A 16,919-nucleotide genomic window follows, 5' to 3' on the forward strand; every position below is an offset into this window, starting at 1 on the left:
GAAATATGCAAACGATTCGCCCGCAAAAAAAAAGTCAGTAGGATCTAGGTGCCTATTTACAACCGCAAAAAAAAAAAGGAAAGAAAGATGGTATCTGAATCCTGCAGGGATTGATCAATTGAAATGTATAGACGTATAGTAGGCTATTCATCAACGAGAGAAATGAGGTTGACCAGCATACTGATACTGTACTGTCGAACTTTTGAAGAAACTGTAAGTGAGAAACAATAGTGGAGGTCTAATTCTGCATCTAACGGGTAAAATGTTTCTCAAAGACGTTTTCTTCTCAACAGATACTGCAGACGGCTTTTCTGAAGCGCGCTTTGAGCCTTTTATAGGCACAAAAGGTAAAAGAAAAAAGCTAGCTAAAATATTGCCTCCAGATAAACGGGGCGAAGTGGGAAAGTGAAATAACATTTGGCAACATGCATATAAAATTTACCAATATATAAAGCGACCTTCTCCTAGGTGGGTATGCTCATTGTGTTTCTTTCTTGCAGCCTCTCGAAAAGCAATTGGCATTAGCCTGCTTGGTAAAAGAAACTGGGTGTACTCTCGGAGGCCGAACAATAATTCAACATGAAAACAACTGTTTGTAGGATTCAAACCATAAATGCCAACTCGACTTCCTTCTTTGTTTCATGAGCTTTGGCTTGGTTTGTAAGTTTAACACCTTCGTTTGGTTTTTTTTCTTATATATATATATATACTCACTAGAGGAGCTCTCCCCTCCTATTTCATCAAAAAAAATGTCAAAACTCGACTCATGCACCTCACATATTCCATATGTCCTGCAGATAGAAATGCAAGTTATAAATACTTGGATTAATTAGGTGCGTGGATCTAAAAACTCAGTAAAATGAAGTAAAATTATGTTCTTCATAATTAATTTTGAAGGGGAAATAAACTAAAGTGGTAAGGCATTATAATTAACTGACTGAGAAAATACTATTGAGCACCCACTTACATCCGTACCTACATCGTGGTCTTGCCAGGCCATTGTCAATTTTGGGAGATGCTGTATTGGGGAGGTAATTGAAGGATAGTAATATGATAATATATACTATAAAAGTTAAAACAAGATCTTGCTAGGCCATTGTCAATTTTGGGAGATGATGTATCGGGAAGGTAATTGAAGGACAGTAATATGATAATTTATACTATAAAAGTTAAAATAATTAAAATCCTCTCCCACCGAGATTAGGTCCACCGTACTGGTCTCACTTGCCAGGCTGGAAGGTTTGACGAAAGGGGGTGGAGACCATTTTTTGATAGAAGGAAAATGTTTTCACCGAAATCCTAATTCTTTTCACACCAAGCACTTTTGTCTACCCACCCTTATACCCACTTATTACCTTCCATTGTTTATATAATAGACGACCATAATTTTTTGTAGGACTTGTTACCATGCGTTGGTTGACGTCTTAAAATATCTCCTTTTCTTTTTTTTTGGTTGTGAGTTTATTATCTTTCCTTTTGTGCGCTAATCAACATGTGCTGGTTAACTTTCTAAACTTTTGTTATGGACAGCATATAAAGAGAGATTAGGCTCTTCTAATCCGATCACCTTACCAAACAATCTTGAGGAACTCATTGTCATTGCTGAGGATTTGGAGATGCTAGAGACCCCTTTTACACATGAAGAGGATTGACGATGTGGTAAAAGTTTTAGCTAAATACAAGTCTCCAGGACCTGATGGTTTCAACAATGACTTCCTAAAGAAGTGCTGGTCCATCATAGCACCAGACTTTTATGCCCTCTGTGAAGATTTTAAGAAAGGATAAGTCTGCTTAAAAAGTATCAATAGCTCCTGTATTACACTCCTGCCTAAAGTGGACACCCCAAGCAAGGTTGGTGACTATAGGTCCATCTCCCTTCTAAATTGCTCCGTGAAGCTAATCACTAAGCTGCTAGCCAACGGACTGCAAAAAGTAATCATCGAGTTAGTTCAAAAAAACCAGTATGGTTTCATCAAATCCAGAACTATTCAAGAATGTTTGCTTACATCTCTGTCACCAATCAAAAAAGGAAATCATCGTTCTAAAGCTGGATTTTGAAAAGGCTTTTGATAGAATGGAACATGCAGCCATGCTTCAGTTAATGAGGGCTAAAGGCTTTGGTAACACTTGGCTCAGTTGGATGAATTCCATTTTTCAATCCGGTACATCCTTAGTTCTGATTAATGTAGTGCCTAGCAAATCTTTTCATTGTAAAAGAGGAGTAAGACAAGGAGATCCACTCTCTCCCATGCTGTTTGTCCTAGCAGCAGATTTTTTACAAACTCTAGTCAACAAGACACAACTCAGGGACTTTTAAGGTTACAAATACCTTAGAATTTTGACAATTTCTTCCCAATAGTTCAATATGCAGATGATACCTTAATCATCATGGAAGACTGCAGTGAACAACTAAGAGTCTTCAAGGATATCCTAAATATTTTCACTTTGGGAACTGGTCTGGCAGTTAATTTTAGCAAATCACAAATGGTGCCTGTCATTGTACCTCAAGATAAACTAAATCTGCTGGCAATAAGTTTTCACTGTGCAACAGGTAGTCTGCCCTTTACATATTTGGGGTTACCTTTAGGATCAACAAAGCCTAGGGTGAAAGATTTCCTACCCCTAGTTTCTAAGTGTGAAATGCATATGCAGGCTACTTCTGTTTTTCTCTCACAGGAAGGAAGGCTCCAAATGACAAATGCTGTCCTCACGGCTCTGCCAATGTACCACATGTGTACTTTTCTCCTGCCAAAAATGGTCATTGATCAAATAGATAAATATAGAAAACATTGCTTGTGGAGAGGCTTAGATATAAATGCAAGAAGCACTCCAAAAGCAGCCTGGTCCATGGTTTGTCTACCTAAAACAGAGGGTGGCTTAGGGTACTTAATCTCAAGACACAGAATAAAGCCCTCCTCATGAAGAATCTGCACAATTTTATAATAAAGTCGACACACCCTGGGTACATCTTGTCTGGGACAAGCACTATCAAAATGGTAAACTTCCAAACCACATAAAAAAGAATCCTTATGGTGGCGTGATAATTTGAAGCCCCTGGATAAATTTAAGGGTCTTGCCATGTGCAATATACAGAATGGTTCCACTTGTTTTATTTGGACTGATATTTGGGGAGGGCAAGTGCCGATTCAAGGATACCCAGAATTATTCTCATTTGCTAAGAACAAGATGCTCAGTCTTCAACAAGCTGCAACAGCCGAACCTTTTGATCACTTGTTCCATCTTCCACTGTCAGAGGAAGCCTTTTTCCAAATGGAGTAATTACAAGAACATCTTAACGACCAAGGGATAAACAATGATGCAGATTGGTGGAGTTACATTTGGGGAACCCCTTTTCCTCCTCAGGAAAGGCATATAAAAAGCTAATTAGACATGCACGAGTGCACTATAGCTTTCACTGGATTTGGAACTCAAGTTGCCAAAATAAATACATGGTTTTCTTTTGGCTCTTACTCAAAGACCGACTGAGTACAAGAAATATCCTTCAAAGAAAATCAATGACATTGCCTTGCTATGATTGTGTTCTTTGCACTGCTAATATTGAGGAAACCTTGGAACATCTCTTTCTACACTGTCCCTTTGCAACCGCTTGCTGGGGTCTATTGGGCTTGCATGTGCCCCCACAGGCAGACATCTTTGAAGCAATTGACAGTTTTAAAATACAGCTGCACACCCCAATCTTCATAAACATTGTGACTCTACTTTTTTGGGGCATCTGGATTTCAAGGAATGATCTCATCTTTCAAGGATTGCAGCCCTAATCTTTGTTAGAGGAATGGATAGCCATTTTTGTTAATAGCTCAGATTTTCTTCATCTCTTTCTTTTGTTTCCTGAACTCTCCCTTTGTAAAACTCTTTTATAGTTTTAGTATATTTTAAATCAGTAGGGGAGCAATCCCCTCCTGTTGTCTTAAAAAGCTTTCTGAATTTTCTCCGTGTACTTTCCTTCTGATCGCGCACGCGATTGCCCTAGCCTCCTTGCCTTTGAGGCATTTTTGCATGGCCGGGTTCCTCCCTGAGACGATCGGCTGACTTGCTTCCGTTGCTCCCGCTTCCGCTGCTCCAATTCCGCACCTCCCGGGCTTCATATCCCTGGTCCTCACCTGTGCAGTACTATGGCACCCGGTGGCTCTAGCGGTGGAGGTGGATGTCGGACGCGCGGAGGCAGCCACGGCCTGCGGGGGTGTTAGACATCTAGGCAATTTTCGGTATATTTTAATTCCAAATATTACTAGCAATTTCATGATATAGATGAGTGATAATGTGTGTACAAGATATGTGCATGTGTTCATGTTATTCTCACTAATAAGCATGAACAAAGAATTAAACCAGAGTAGGTTTAGTAGGTACCCCAAGGCGGGACCAGTGCCAGAGGCACCGGTTGCGCCGTTACCAGCTGGAATAGACATGCTATTCGACTGGCCTTGCTCGAAGTAGCCGAACTATGTCGATGCAGGAAGATGTTCGCAGTGCAGTCCCACGAACGGTCACTCCGGGAAGTAGTCGTCCCACGAACGGTCACGCCGGGATGTAGACGAAGTAGCCATTCGCACGAGCGGTTACGCCGGGAAGTAGACGAAGGAGTCGTTCAGGGAGCGAGCAGTCGCGTCAAGACGCTCCCCAAAAACCTGATTGCCCGCGCCCCGTGCAAGGCCTTCAGCGAGCAGAGGTTCCGGAGGTCCTGCTCTCGCTAGAGCTGTACGCGCAGTGCTAGCGATGGGAATGGCAGAAAGCAGTTGAGGGAGAAGGGAGAGGTCTCCTAAGAAGGAGTACCTGGATCAAGAGCTGAGTCAGTTAGGATGTGAGGAGAGGGTGCTGGTTTATATAGGCGCGAGATGCCTCAGGTTCAACGAACCTGGACGTCATGAATGACTTTGATGAGCGGCAGTTAATGTACCTCAGGTTCAACGAACCTGGATGTCGTAAAGAGCCTTCAATGTCCGGCCGCACGTCACGTCCGGCCGCGCACGCGCACGCGCACCGCACCGCCCGTCCGGCCGGCCGCGCCGCGCCTCACCTCGGCCTCGGCCACGGCCACGGCCACGGCCCGGCTCGGCGAGGCGAGCGAGCGCGCGCGTGTGGTTCACCGTCCTCCTCTTACCGGCTTCACAAGCGGTGTACACGAAGTTCACCTTTTAAGTCGGTTGAGATCCTCCTCAATTCCGGTACGGAATTAAGCATTGATTCCCTAGCATTAATAGTGGGCTTTAAATTCTTTTAATGCATTAGAATGAATGGGCCAAGCCCATTACTCCAACAATCCCCACCAAGAAATTCAAGCCACACTAGAAATGCCCTCATTCCCTCATTGATATACCAGTATTCGACAGAGACTGTTAAGTTGAACTTCCATCTAGGACAAAGGCTACACTTATTCACAACTGTGCAATGGACTATGCCTTGAATTGCCAGTTTTGTGCAAACAAGTTTGACCAGAGCCCTACACTGGTACTAGGCTGCAAGAGCATCCCCGCGGTTTGGAGCTTATAAGTCATACTTCAGGCCCTTCATGAGTTTCTAGAGAATACCCAGTTCTCATAGACCATGACCAGTGGTCAGACTCATATAGGTGTGTTCCTTTCAGATGTTCTATAGGACAACATCTTTGTTTCATGAAAACAACTCATTTGTTTAAAAGAAACCACCTGGCACACATTAAGGTACAGACCAACCTGCCATACAGATTAGAAGAGAAATGCACCTTATACACGGAATGAGCCCTTTTCACAAAGGTTCTCTTCTCATAGTCAGACTTTAGTTTGTTTCACCATCCTAATTCACGGGATCTCCAATCACATAGAACAGGTTTCCACTGAAGAATGACTCACGTGGGTCTCAAGCCCAATTCCATAGATGCATTATCTATCACATTTCGTGAAAGACCCTTTGTAAACTGATCTGCCAGATTTTTAGCCGTCTGAACATAGTCCAGAGCTATAACTCCGGAGTTTCTCAATTTTCTGATAGATTTCAACCGCCTTTTCACATGTCTAGATGACTTCATGTTATCCTTTGAACTATTCACCTTGACAATTACCGTTTGATTGTTACAGTTCATTAGGATTGCCGGTAACGGTTTTTCAACTATCGGCAAGTCCATAAGGAGCTCACGAAGCCACTCAGCCTCAACAGTGACGGTATCTAATGCTGTGAGTTCTGCTTCCGTAGTTGACCTCGTTAAGATGGTCTGCTTGCAAGACTTCCAGGAAACAGCTCCACCATCAAGTGTAAATACATATCCACTTGTGGCCTTTATCTCATCAGCATTAGAAATCCAATTTGAATCACTGTACCCTTCTAGTACCCTTGGGTACCCGGTGTAGTGAATTCCATAGTTCATTGTCCCTTTCAGATAGCGCATTACTCTTTCAAGAGCCTTCCAATGATCATCTCCCGGGTTTGAAACAAACCGGCTCAGTTTGCTTACAGCAAACGAGATGTCAGGTCTTGTAGCGCTCGCTAAATACATTAATGAACCAATGATCTGAGAATATCTCAGCTGATCTCGCATTATCCTTTTGTTCTTTCTAAGAATTAAACTGGCATCATATGGTGTTGAGACAGATTTATAGTCGCTATAACCAAAACGACTTAACACCTTCTCCATATAGTGAGACTGTGTAAGAATCACCCCACCATTGATCTCTTTTACCAGTTTTATATTAAAGATAACATCAGCTTCTCCCAGATCCTTCATCTCAAAATTTTGAGATAAAAACTCTTTGACTTCCTTAATCACATTAAGGCTAGTGCCAAAGATCAGTATGTCATCCACATACAAGCACAAAATCACTCCTTCAGCCCCACCATAGCGATAGTAAACACATCTGTCAGCTTCGTTCACAACAAAGCCGGCAGAGGTCAAAGTTCTATCAAACTTTTCATGCCACTGCTTAGGCGCTTGCTTGAGACCATATAAAGATTTTAACAACTTACAAACCATTCCTTCTTGACCCTTTGATACAAACCCATCCGGCTGATCCATATAGATCTCCTCTTCTAACTCTCCATTGAGGAAAGCCGTCTTAACGTCCATCTGATGAACGAGAAGACCATAAGAGGCTGCCAGGGAAAGTAACACTCGAATTGTGGTCAATCGGGCAACTGGTGAATAAGTGTCAAAAAAATCTTCTTCTTCTTTTTGGGTATAACCCTTGACCACAAGCCTAGCCTTGTACTTTTCAATAGTACCATCTGGCATAAGCTTTTTCTTGAACACCCACTTGCATCCAACCGGTTTACATCCATAAGGGCGTTCAACGACCTCCCAGGTTCCATTAGACATAATAGAATCCATCTCACTCCTTACTGCTTCCTTCCAATAGTCAGCATCAGGAGATGAATATGCCTCTTCAATGGTTCTGGGTGTATCATCTATGAGGTATACAATGAAATCATCACCAAAAGACTTTACAGTCCTTTGTCTCTTGCTCTTTCTCGGAGCATCATTGTTATCCTCCTCAGGATTTTCTACAAGTGTATGTTCATTGTGTTTTATCGGCTCAGCAGAGCCATCATCCTCGATGAACTCTTGTCTAGATGAACTTGTTTCATCTCTCATGGGAAAAATGTTTTCAAAAAATGTAGCTTCTCTGGATTCCATTATAGTACCAACATGCATGTCAGGTACTCCAGATTTCACTATTAAAAATCTATATCCAACGCTGTGAATAGCATAACCTAGAAAGATACAATCCACAGTTTTAGGTCCAAGCTTACGTTTCTTGGTTATTGGCACACTCACTTTTGCCAAACAACCCCATGTACGTAAGTATGACAGTGTTAGCCTTTTCTTCTCCCATTCCTCGAATGGAGTTATCTCTTTATTCTTTGTAGGAACACGTTTTAGGACATGACATGCAGTCAATATAGCCTCACCCCACCATTCCTTGGAAAGTCCCGCTGTATCTAACATGGCGTTAACCAAATCCGTTAGAGTGCGGTTCTTTCTTTCGGCAGCCCCATTTGACTGAGGTGAATAGGGAGGCGTCCTCTCATGAATAATACCATGTTCCTCGCAGAATAAAGTAAATAAATTTGAGAAATACTCGCCACCACGATCTGACCTAACTCTTTTGATCTTTCTCTCAAGTTGGTTTTCTACTTCAGCTTTATAGATTTTAAAGTAGTGTAAAGCTTCATCTTTTGACTTTAACAAATAGATGTAACAAAATCTAGTACTATCATCAATCAAAGTCATGAAATATTTTTTACCACATTTTGTCAACACTCCATTCATTTCGCACAAATCGGAATGAATTAATTCTAAAGGTGCCAAGCTCCTTGCCTCCGCGGTCTTATGAGGCTTACGAGTTTGTTTTGATTCAACACATACATGACACTTAGAATTTTTGACAAAAGTGAACTTTGGAATCAAGCTCAAATTAGCTAAGCGCATCATACAACCAAAATTAACGTGACAAAGCCTCGAATGCCAAACATTTGTTTCATCAACGTTAATAACATTGTATGCAACTTTATTACAAACATCTGACAAAGAAAGACGGAACAAGCCTCCGCTTTCATAACCTTTTCCAACAAAAGTACCTAACTTAGACAAGATACATTTATTGGACTCAAAGACTAATTTAAAACCATCTCTACACAGTAGACAACCGCTGACTAAATTCTTCTTGATGGTGGGGACATGCTGCACGTTCTTTAGCTGCACGGTCTTCCCCGAAGTAAACTTCAGATTTACCGTACCAACACCAAGAACACGCGCATGTGATCCGTTCCCCATCAGCAAGGAGGAAGTCCCGCCGGTCTGGTAAGAAGAGAACAAAGAAGCATCAGCACAAACATGAATATTAGCGCCAGTGTCTACCCACCACTCGGGTGAACCAAAGACTGAAAGAACAGTAGGTAATAAATTACCGTACCCCGATGTTCCTCCAGGCTCGCTAATAACCATGTTGGCGGAGTCGTTGCCTTTGTGGTTCGGATACTTTGCAACAAAGTGATCCGTACTAGCGCGCACATAGCAAGCTCCCGTCTTCTTCTTCTTCTTAAAAGTGGTTGTCTTCTTAGTCTTTGGTTGGTTCTGCGGTGGCTTTTTCTTGTTCTTGTGGGAGTTGTTCTTCTGAACAAGATTGGCACTTGAAGCACCAATAACTCCTTTCCCACGTATGTCCTTTGCTCTTGCCTTCTCCTCAATATCAAGAGTCCCTATGAGTCCATCTATTGTGAACTCCTGTCTCTTGTGTTTTAGAGAAGTAGCAAAGTCCCTCCAAGAAGGTGGCAGCTTAGAGATTATACCTCCGGCCACAAACTTATTGGGTAACACACATGGGGACTCTTTGCTGCAATTTTTGAGATCTTTTACCAGAGTATATATTTCATGAGCCTGTTCCACTATAGAACGGTCTTCGACCATCTTGTACTCAAGGAACTGCTCCATGATATACAACTCACTCCCGGCGTCAGATACTCCATATTGAGCCTCAAGAGCATCCCACAATGCTTTGCCAGTTGGCAGCCGGATATAAGAATCCACCAGGTTATCACCGAGAACACTAATGATCAAGCCTCGAAAGAGGATATTAGCCTCATCGAACGCACTCTCTTCCTCTGGAGAGAATTGTTCAGGCTTACCCTCTTTCACATGGATCACTCTCGACAGTGTTAACCATAGTATAAGCCGCTCTTGCCAACGTTTGTAATTTGAACCATCAAAAGGTGGTGGTTTGATTGATGCAGCAAAGCTAGATACCGAAAGCCTATTAACACAATCAGGTTTTTGGATTGTTAGACATCTAGGCAATTTTCGGTATATTTTAATTCCAAATATTACTAGCAATTTCATGATATAGATGAGTGATAATGTGTGTACAAGATATGTGCATGTGTTCATGTTATTCTCACTAATAAGCATGAACAAAGAATTAAACCAGAGTAGGTTTAATTCTATTCGACTGGCCTTGCTCGAAGTAGCCAAACTATGTCGATGCAGGAAGATGTTCGCAGTGCAGTCCCACGAACGGTCACGCCGGGAAGTAGACGAAGGAGTCGTTCAGGGAGCGAGCAGTCGCGTCAAGACGCACGTCACGTCCGGCCGCGCCTCGCCACGGCCACGGCGAGGCGAGCGAGCGCGCGCGCGCGTGTGGTTCACCGTCCTCCTCTTACTGGCTTCACAAGCGGTGTACACGAAGTTCACCTTTTAAGTCGGTTGAGATCCTCCTCAATTCCCGGTACGGAATTAAGCATTGATTCCCTAGCATTAATAGTGGGCTTTAAATTCTTTTAATGCATTAGAATGAATGCGCCAAGCCCATTACTCCAACAGGAGGTGCCAAATCCTGTGATCCAGTTGACAAGACCCAATATCCCGGACGGTGCTCATGCTGGCTCTTCGGCTTCTCGGAATGTATCGCGACCAACGAACCTGCGAAATGATCCTCTCCTTAGGTTCGTTTGCTCCTGCCCAGTTTGGTCATTTTTCGTTCGATCAATCTGCTTTTGCTCCATGAGATATTCACGCTGGTTAGGTCCATTGATGCCGCCGTCCCTATTGGCTTGTGCGATCAATTCATATGAATTAAACTCTCCACTGGATTCACATTGATTTGTGTGACGTGCGTGGTCATCATATTGTATGTCTATATTCCAGGTTCGAGTAAGCATCGTTTGTCACACTACGTCCATGTTTCTGATTTTTTTTTTCTTTTTGCACAATGTGGCTCATTTAGTAGTTCTTCTAATTTATTACCACTAGAGCTTCAAACTGTTTTGAGATAAGTTACTGAGTTTTATTCAGCACTACATATATCCGCGCACAGGCTTAATTTTGAGGTGAGATCATTTCCTTTTCTATGTTTGGATTCTGTGGGGAGAAGGAATGCATAGTTTCGTTGACGGGTCAAGGGATTAGAGGAGTTTTAGGAAATTTTATGAAGCCTTTTTTCTGTGTGGTATTCTGCTATTGCTATGGTGGATCTATAAAACCATCAACGGATGGCTCTTCTTATTTTTCATGCATCAAGCAAGATTCTTCCGACTGTGATTTTCTTTCATAAAATGAAAAGATGAGATCTTGACCACTAGACGAAAGGGATAACACTTTAGTACAAAATCTTGGATCACTAAACACTTGACAATACAGGTTTCGGAAGGTTCAAATGCATGTTCCCAATCTTGGATTCTCGTCTCGTTTCACTTGCATATTCTTTCGTTTAGTCTCGCTCTCGTTCATGAGTGGAATCGAACCACTATCTCTGTTTGGATTTACGGTCCAAAGGGCGTGGTGTTAGAAATATGCTCTAGAGGTAATCATAGAGATGATCATATTTAAGACATCTAAATCCATAGTTAAGACACCATACGAGATATGGACCGGCAAGACTCCCAGCTTGTCTTTTTTGAAAATTTGGGGATGTGAAGTTTTGGTCAAGCGACTTCAGTCGGACAAGCTAACTCATAAATCAGATAAGTGCATATTCGTGGGATATCTAAAGGAAACTTTAGGGTATTACTTCTACAACCGATCAGAGGGCAAAGTGTTTGTTGCTTGGAACGGTGTTGTCTTAGAGAAAGAGTTTCTCAAGAAGTAGAAAAGTGGATAGAAGGTGTATCTTGAAGAGGTTCAAGATGAGCCAATCGGGAAAGATTCCACAAGTGATGCTAATGTAGCGGAACAAGTTGAGATACCTGCGGCAAGAGAAGCACCACCGCAGCCACGAAGGTCAGCAAGGCTCCGCGCGGCGCGCGAGATTTTATTGTTGGACAGTGATGAGCCTGCGACATATGCAGAAGTGATATGGACCCAGATTCCGAGAAATGGCAGAGTGCCATGAGATCCGAGATAGATTCCATGGGAGACAATCAAGTTTGGAACTTGGTTGACCCACCTGATGGTGTTAAAGCCATAGAGTGCAAATGATCTATAAGAAGAAGAAAGATATGAATGGAAATGTTCACATCTATAAGGCTCGACTTGTCGCAAAAGGGTTTAGAAAAGTTCAAGGAGTTGACTACGACCAGATATTCTCTCCCGTATCGATGCTTAAATCTATTCGGATTATCCTAGCAATAGCCGCGTATTTCGATTATGAGATATGGCAGATGGATGTCAAAACAGCTTTCCTGAACGGAAACCTGGATGAAGATGTGTATATGAAATAGCCCGAAAGTTTTGTCGATCCGACCAATGCTGGAAAGGTATGCAAACTTCAGAAATCCATTTATGGGTTGAAGCAAGCATCTCGGAGTTGGAATATTCGTTTTGATCAAGTAGTCAAAGGGTTTGGTTTTCTTCAGAACGAAGAAGAAGCTTGTGTTTACAAGAAGGAAAGTGGGAGCTCTATTGTATTTCTGATCCTGTATGTAGATGAGATATTGCTGATTGTGAATGATATTCCTATGCTGGAATCCATAAAGACTTCACTGAAAAATAGTTTTTTCTATGAAGGACTTAGGGGAAGCCATATACATTCTGGGCATAAGAATCTACAAAGATAGATCGAGAAGGCTTATTGGATTAAGCCAAGATACTTACATTGACAAGGTGTTGAAACGTTTCAGCATGGAAGAATCAAAGAAAGGGTTCTTGCCTATGTCACACGGTATACATCTCAGTAAGACTCAGTGTCCTTCGACAACTGATGAGCTGGATCGCATGAGCAAGGTTCCATACGCTTCAACAATTGGATCTATCATGTACGCGATGATAAGTACACGCCCAGATGTCTTATATACTCTAAGTGCTACGAGCAGGTACCAGTCTGATCCAGGTGAGAGTCACTGGACAGCGGTGAAAAACATTCTTAAGTACTTCAGAAGGACTAAAGATGTGTTCCTAGTCTATGGAGGTGAGGAGGAGCTCACTGTAATGGGTTACACTGGTGCTAGCTTCCAAACCGACAAAGATGATTCAAAATCGCAATCAGGATTTGTATTCACATTGAATGGTGGTGCTATAAGTTGAAAAAGTTTAAAGCAGGATACGGTAGCTGATTGTACAACAGAAGCCGAGTACATTGCAGCTTCGGAAGCTGCAAAGGAAGGGGTTTTGATGAGGAAGTTCCTCATAGAGCTTGGTGTGTTTCCGAATGCGTCATGCCCATCGAACCTCTACTGTGACAACAATGGGGCGATAGCGCAGGCTAAGGAGCCAAGGAATCACCAGAAGAGCAAACATGTACTGCGGAAGTTTCACCTCATACAAGAGTTCGTTAGACGGGGTGAGATCAAGATATGCAAGATACACACGGATTTGAATGTTGCTGATCCTTTGATAAAGACTCTTCCACAGCCTAAGCATGAAGCGCACACAAGAGCTATGGGTATTAGATATCTTCTAGATTAGACTCTAGTGCAAGTGGGAGACTATTAGAAATATGCCCTAGAGTAATCATAGAGATGATCATATTTCGTTGTATCCATAATGTATTATGTGTTCATTGAATATCCATGAAATGCAACTTGTATTGAGGCAATTATGTGAATTGTTTGTGAGACTCTTTACTTGTATGGTTATTCTAAAGTTGTTCCTAGTCGGAGTTTATGTATGGACACACATGAATATTAGACTAGCACATGTATTAGTTGATGACTGTGTTTCACAAGTCATATGATATGGAGATATCAAACTAATAATGTGGGCGCATGTATGATATGAGGCTGGACCGACCCAACTCGAGAAATAGTGATTTCTCATTACACAATATATACGCTGTGTCCTTAGACCTGAGATTGTCGCATATAGTCAAGATGTGAACCGACCTACTTAGGAGCCATGAGACGCTACACCGTAACTGGGTAGTCATAAAGGTGGTTCTCGGGTTTTCAAGAAGCATGCTGTGAGACATGGTCAGTCAAGATGGGATTTGCCCCTCTCTGCTTGAGAGAGATATCTCTGGGCCCCTCGAATGATTGGATCAAGAAATGCATGGCCGTGCTAGGGTTAAGTGTTAACCAAGGATTCTGCATCACGGCTTGGAACTAGACCAAATATCGTGAGGCAAAGGGAATAGCATGTATATGAGATTGTGACGGCTCATCTGATATGATCTTTGCGCGTGCATAGGAGTTGACACATCTTGCTAGAGGCTGCTGTCAACTATTGGTCGAGTATGTGTACTCGGGCCATGTCTGTTCGCGCATGAGCCCATAGGGTCACACACTTAAGGGGGCTGGGTGCCTAATGAGGATATGATCCGAATTAGACTAGGCTTAGGTGCACTAATGGGCCTCGGTTATTAGTGGGTGCCTATAAAAGAAGGGGTGAGGGCGCATGGAGTGGGGAACCCTAATTCCACGCCTGCTGGCAGCCGCCTGTTCCCACGCCTGTGCCCACGGTTGCCCGCCCTTGCGGACCTAGCAGTCCGGAGTGCGATGCATCTTCCTTATACGTGTGGATACCTTGGAGGTGCTGCATCTACTGCATGAGGACGAGCCGCACGTGAGGAGGTCTCACAACTGCACTGCCGGTGACCGACTGCACTTCCCCGACGCGCTACAGAAGTTCTGCACCCGCGCATCTAGTGGTAATTCCGTAATCTATAACAGCAGTTTTCCTGGTTTGTGCTGCGGAAATTTTTGTTTATCGCTAGCGTAGCCCACCTCATATCCCTTCACCAAGGCCCAACGAACGAAAGAGGATTTACAGTCCCACGCCCACTACCCCGCCAGAACCATTTAACTGCTCTTATTAGCACTATTATACTGTCAATGAAAAGGCATTTGTACTTGTTATGAGATTAAATGTTACATATTGATTAACATGCAGGATTGCTCACTTATGTTGCCTTCATAGTATATCTATAATATGGTTGCACTCATAATTTTGCAACATTTTGGTTTGCCAACAGGCTAGATCGTGGGTGGAGCGCATGCTCAAGGAGCACTGAATGAACGAATGCACGCCCACAATGGTGGTGGTGCCATATTATCACAATAGAGATGGCGAGTAGATGTCTAGATGCTAGAGGTATTGCGAGTGAGCGTGGGGGATCCGCGGCGGGGATTGGGGATGGCGCGACGAGGATGGCTGCATGGCGTCGGGCGGCGCATCGGCATTGCAAGCGAGCGGTGGGGATCTGCGGCGTGGATGATGGCCGCACGTGGGGGATTCGCGGTGGTGAATCTGCGGTGGGGGGGGGGGGGAGGGAGGTGGTGCAGCAAGGATAGCAACGGGGATGATGGCTGCACGCGGGGAATAGGGAGTCAGCCGTTGTAGGGACGGCGACAGCGACAGTGGCGACGCACTCCACACGTGAGGTAGTGTATGCGGTGGGCAATCCACAGTGGGGGGCGGGTCGGGCGCGGTGATGTGGACAGCGGCTACGCGTGTCGTGCGTGGGGATCCTCGGCGGGGAATCCTACGCGCACCACTGTGGGGACTCCACGAGATGGGGCTGATCGGGAGGGAGGAAAAGAAGGGATGCCTTGCGTTGAAACCGACAGTATGACCATGCTTGAGCGCAGGTGGTGGGATTTCTGCGGTGATGGGCATCGTTGATTGGATGTGGACGGACGACTGATGGTTGAAACCAACAGAATGATGAAGGAGATGGAGGTTAGGGTTGCACCAAATTTCCCCCTCCACCCCCCCCTCCAATTAGTCTTTTTAGTAGTAGAGATAAAGGGTTGTTGTGTGTTCAAGGCATGTATTATGCTATTGTAAAAGTAGAATTTAGAATCCATGAGAAAGGAAGCAAGAGAATGAGGGAGGGATCAAGAGCCACGTGGAAAGAAAGATGTGGTAGTGAGGAGGTGGATATGGGGGAGGGAGAGAGAGATGAGCACATGAATAGCTCTATCAAAACATGTTGAAATCTCCTAGAGTGTATATCCTATCCATTAAACTTGACTGGATGGATTGCTAAACAAATTGTTATTATTAGATAATAGTATAAAGTTCTTAAGACATGCTGAGAGACAGATGGATGTTATTGCTAAACATGGTAACGTTGCCACTAGGTTTCCATGTGTTTCGTGCAGGTTGTTAATGCACATTGCTTGTTAAAGTCAACTAGATGGATGTTGTAGTATAGGCTTGTTAAAGTCAACTAGATGGATGTTGTAGTATAGGTTGTGTTGCGTATAACTATTTGTGGTTAAAAAATATGTTATCAATTCTCCAAGGATGTATGAAATATTTGTGTCTTGATTTCTTATTATTTTTTAATTTTATATTTGAAAACGCATGCACTATGCTACATGCGGCACAAGATATAGAGCCCCTTTAGGAGGGCTCCGGCTGCCTGCTCCGAGGACGGAGTCGGAGCTGGAGCTGGCGGAGCTAGTTTTTCTTAGCTTCGCCTACTCCACCTTCTTGCAAGCAAAGCCGCACCCGCGGCTCTCCCAAGCTCCAGGCGGAGCTGCTTCACCGCGCCGGCGCGATTGGTGCGGCTTCTCAGCTCCGGCGCAGAAGCTGCTCGGTGGAGCTGCTGGGGGAGCCGCACCAAACGGACCATAACTATCCATAAAGCAATTGTGGCCTTGTGGGGTTGATGCCACAATCACATGAGCACCCTGATTAGAAAGAGGATCCGTGTATATCAGAATGAACCAACAACTATGAAAAACTTAATTAGCATTGTAATTATATCATAAATAGTTGAGTATAAATAATTGACGTATGGCTTAACTTTTTTGTAAGTGAATCATTTTAATTACTAAATTGTTGGTTACTTGTTTACTGTTTCTTAAAAAATATATCCTTGCCTCATGTATATCGTTAGTATAAATATAAAATTATTGTTTATGTTATATTCTATAAATATAAATTCTTACTCATTAGTTTTTTTAAAATACGTGCCTGTGGCACGTGCATCTCCACTAGTAGTGGACAAATGAAAATGATGGTATTGTTACCCACACATAGATTTGTGGAACGAATCGGAATTGAAGAGAGCCCAATATATTCACAGATAGAAAGAACTTTATTTGGACATCACGTG

Source organism: Panicum hallii, chromosome 8 (assembly GCF_002211085.1).
Source record: "Panicum hallii strain FIL2 chromosome 8, PHallii_v3.1, whole genome shotgun sequence".
NCBI lineage: Eukaryota > Viridiplantae > Streptophyta > Magnoliopsida > Poales > Poaceae > Panicum > Panicum hallii.